Source organism: Balaenoptera ricei, chromosome X (genome assembly GCF_028023285.1).
Source record: "Balaenoptera ricei isolate mBalRic1 chromosome X, mBalRic1.hap2, whole genome shotgun sequence".
Classification (NCBI taxonomy): domain Eukaryota; kingdom Metazoa; phylum Chordata; class Mammalia; order Artiodactyla; family Balaenopteridae; genus Balaenoptera; species Balaenoptera ricei.
This window is the reverse complement of record NC_082660.1, coordinates 134,692,497-134,696,871: the sequence shown is the minus strand read 5'-3', so window position 1 is coordinate 134,696,871 and position 4,375 is coordinate 134,692,497. Positions and strand designations below refer to the sequence as shown.

Sequence of the window (4,375 nt, the reverse complement as noted above, 5' to 3'; positions counted from 1 at the left end):
CCCTGGTTGTTTGTTTCCTGCCACCTGCGACCACGGGCCCCAGCCCTCGCCTCTCCCCGCCACCCACTTCCCTCCGCCGCTGGCTCGGGCGGGAACGTGGGTATCCTTCAGTCCTGACCAAGCCCGGCCTTCCCCTCCTCTCTGCCCCGCACCCTAGAACTTTGTCACGACACCACCTTGGGCACAAGAACAGGTCACGTTCATTTCCCCTTCCCTCCCCAGGCAGTGCCCCTGCCCCAGCCAGGGCACTCAGGGGGCACTGCCGGCCCACTGAGGCGACAAGTATTTAGGAAGGAGTGGCTAAGGGACTTGGGAACAGATGCCAAGGGGGAGAGGCAAGTCCAGGGCGCACCCTGGGCACCGCGGAGAGGTGCACAGCTGGCCTTCTCACCAGCCTCCCTTGCCTGTGTTTCCTGGGACCCCCGTAACAAAGCGCCACACGCAGGGAAGCTTAAGGCAACAGAAAGGTATCCTCTCCCAGTGCCAGAGGCCGGAAGGCTGAGCTCCAGGGCCAGCGCCCTCCAGGGGCTCAGCTGGCCACGTAGACCCGTCACTCCGGTCTCTCTGTGTCTTCATATGACATCCTCCTCCGTGTGTCTGTCTCGCTCTGTTTTCCCTTTACGAGAACACCAGTCATATTAGATTTGGGGCCCAGCCTCCTCCAGGATGACCTCACCTTAACCTGATTACGTCTGCACACAGCCCACTTGTGAATAGGAGCACGCTCCCTGGGCGTCTGTCCTGCCCTCCCCCCGGCTCCGCTCTCACCGAGCACTGGGGACAGCAGCAGCCGGCTGTGGAGTCCCTGCCCTCAGCCTGGGTTCTGGTAGGCGCGGCTGACCCGAACCAGACGAACAGACGAAAGACTCAGATGCTGCTACGTCCTACGGAGGGAACGAGCCAGCAGCCCGATGCGTGCCCCGGGCAGGCGGACTCCACGCCCCAGGGCCTCACAGCTGGCAGGGCTCAGGGCTCCCGGGACAGGACGTTCTGCGGCAGTGGGGCCAGGCCCTCAGGCCATTGGCAAGAACCTGGCCAGTGGCCCCTCCCTTCAGCTGGGCCTGTGGCCCGCCTGTCCCCACCCCCACTGTTGAAGGCAACTGTCTAGGGCTTTTCGCTCCCATCACGGAGGCCTCTCCTCAGCCTGACGCTGACAACCAGCTCTCCTTAACCCCTGCACGGCCCCTGGGGCTGGGGGCAGAGCGGCGGCTCCCACCCAGGACTCTGCAGGAGCAGTAAGTAGACGAGAAGGAACTCGAGTGGGGGCTGGCCGCCTCCTGTCCCGTGAGCGAGGGTGGTGAGTCCCACCCTGCACACCGGCTGCATCCCCAGGTGCCATCCCCGCTCTCCCCGACCCCTCCTGTAACCAGAGGACGTGCCGCTTCCAGCTTGTGCAGGAGGGAGACCACAGAGTTCACGTAGACCTAGGTGAACGGGGAAGGGAGGGGCTTTCTGGGACAGGGGCGGCTGGAATCCGGATCCCGCAGTGCCTCCTGGCCCAGGTCCACGCAGAGCAGCTGAGAAGGCCCCACGTGGACAGGACTACAGGCCAGGCTTCAGCCTGGGGGCGGGGGGGCAGTGGCCTTGGTCCTCCCGATGCCTGTGGCCTGCGGAAGGGGCTGTAAGTCGCCCAGGTTCGCTGGGAGCTGATGGTGTGGGCCTAGGGACTCACGCGACCCCCTGTAACGCTTTGGCTCCAGCGTGGCTACAGAGGGTCCTGCCCTTGACTCTCTGTGGTGCAGCCACGTGCCCGTGAGGGGCAGATGAGGCTTTGCAAAAGGCCCAGGATGGCACGAGAGCGCGAGACCCCGAGATGGTGGCCCAGAACGCGATGGAGCGGGTCCTAGGAGCCGCAGCCGGGCCTTCTGCTCACCGCCAGGGGGCGCTGTGCTGCTCCCGGGGAAGGGGCAGCCGAGTCCCTGGCCCAGTCCTGGGACCTCAAACCCTCAAAATCCGGGCCTGAGGATGACCTCAAACCTTCGGGATAAAAACCAAATGAACGGAGGTGCAGGGGGCCCTTCCTGACCCCGCTGGGGTCTTGGTGCTCAGAGCCCCCCTCACAGAGCCCCACAGACGCTCTACAGTAGAGCTGTGTGCTGGGGATGGTCCTCCCAGGCCCCAGGCCCCTTGGGGAACCTTCTGGCATGGCGTCACCGAGGGGGACTCAGCAGCACAGAAGATCCATGTAGGGGCAGGAGCCTGAAGTGGAGGAGGGACCCAGCTCCTCCTGGGCCCCCAAAATGTGATAACCGCCTGTGAGAAGGGAGGGAGGGGTGGGGACCCTCCCCATCTGTCTGAGTGTCCCCACCATGACAGAGGGCCCAGGCCAGGGCAGTCAGCGGACACCTCCGATCTGGGTGCTACCCTGTGGCAGTGACGGGAGGGCCCTGGTGAGGATGCCCCGCTGTCACCTGACACCGGGTGCCTGTGATGACAGAGATGAGAGACCTGAGAGGGACAGTAGCTGTGACCTCAGCTCTAGGAGCCTGAAATGAGGAAGAAGCATGAGGTCCCGGGTAAGGACGTTCAGCTGTCACCTCCATTCTGGAGCCACAAGCATGAGGGACCCCGTGAGGACAGTCACCGGTCCCCTCATCTCTGACATAGTCCTTAGGGCCTCGCTGAATTGAGACAAATGTCACAGCTCTGGGGCCCTAGGATGGGGAACAGACACGACGCACTGGTGAGGAAAGACACCTGTCACCTAAGCTCTGGGTGGCAACATTGGCGCTGAGGGCTTTCAACTGGCACTGAATCTCTACAGTGGGACAGAGCAGGAGGGCCCAGGCGAGGACAGCCAACAGTCCCCTTAGCTCTGGGTGCCTACACTGGGTGAGAGGCATTGGGCCCAGGTTTCGACGTTCAACTCACATTTAACTGTGGGATGCCTGGACCAGGGCGAGGCTTAGAGGCCCAACCTCAGGTAAAGGCATGAGGGGCAGGTGAGGGCACACAGGTAGCACTTCAGCGATGGCAGCCACCCTGGGGCAGAGACATGAGGCCCAGCAGAGGGCACTCAAATGCCACTTCACCTCCGCACAGCTCCACGCCGCAGAGACGTGAGGGCCCAGGTGAGGTGAGTCGACTACAAGCACAAGTCTTGGTAGCTACGCTGGAACGGAGAGTGAGGGACCATGGAGGTCATTTAACTGTCACCTCGGCTCTGGGTTCCTACACTGTGGCAGAGGTGGCCTCAGGTGAGGGCATTCAGCTGTCAACGGAGATCCGATTGCCTAATCTAGGGTATAGGCAAGAGGTCCCGTGATAGGACAGTCGCCCGTCACCTCAGCTCTGGGTGCCTACTCGGGGTAGAGGCGGGAGGTGCCGGCACAGGGGCGTGAGCATGCAGGCCCACGTGAGCACTGTCAAGTGACAACTCCGTGCTCGGTGTCTACACTGAGAGGGGAACCAGGGATCAGCTGAGCGCGCGGGCTCTGGGTGCCTACACTCAGGCAGGGACACAAGGAGCCAAGGAAACACAGTGAACTGGCGCCGCAGCTGTGGGAACTACATTCTCTGCCATCTCCCGCTGGGTGCCCGCACTGGGGCAGGGCCATGAGGGTCTATGACAGGCGGGTCTCATGCGCTCCAAGTCCCCATGGAAAAACATTCCTGGAGAAACAAAGCTGCCCCTTGAGGCACAGAAGGCTTGGGATGAACCCCAGGCCCCTGGCCCTCTCGAGGGTGGTGCCCCTGGGGTTGGTGAATGTGCCTCTGGGCCCTCAGGGGGGCTCATTAAACCACTCTTTCCAAAATGCCTGCTCTGAGCAAGATGTAAACACTGTCCTCTAAGAACTAGCCGTCTGGCCGCTGCCCTGTGCCTGGCAGGAGCTTCGCCTACTGGGCACCACAACTGCCAGCATTACAGGGAAGAGCACTAAGGAGGGCACGGTGCCCAGGGCTTGGTACTCACAGATATGTGAGAGTTTGGCAAATGGTCAGCACTATTTCTGGTCCCAAATTCCATGACAAAACTCAAATACCAACCCGTGACAGCAGCACAGGGGCCTGAAACTTATCACCTTGATCTTGTTAGGGAGAACGAGAGAGTGTTGTGAATGCCAGTGTAGAAGCTCCTGGGGGCTAACCAGAGCTCCGTCACTGCCTGGCTCTATCGACTTTCTCTGTATTCTGGGTTCTTTCCTTAGGAAGGTTTCCCGAAAGTGGTGTCATTGGGTCAAAGGGCACGGATGTTTCAGTGGTTCTCAAGCCGCCGGGCCGCTGCCGTCCAGAAAGACGGGTCCAGGCGACAGAGGTGGCCCGAGCTCTCCCAGCGCGGGAGGTGATCGGGGTGCCCTGGGCGGTGTCGGGGGCGCCTTTGTGAAGGAGGCTGGAGGAGCAGGCAGGGGTGACAGCGTGTGAGCGCGCTGCCCTC

The 4,375-nt window shown here is 62.1% G+C and overlaps 1 long non-coding RNA gene across 1 annotated transcript; it reads right to left on the bottom strand.

Annotated features, from left to right (window-relative positions):
- Positions 1-177: 177 nt before the first annotated feature.
- Positions 178-966, bottom strand: LOC132357951 (uncharacterized). The gene is made up of 2 exons (XR_009500365.1): positions 769-966; positions 178-616 (listed from the first exon to the last, which is right to left on the bottom strand). It is a non-coding gene; the product is annotated as an uncharacterized LOC132357951 (long non-coding RNA).
- Between the last annotated feature and the right edge of the window lie 3,409 nt (positions 967-4,375).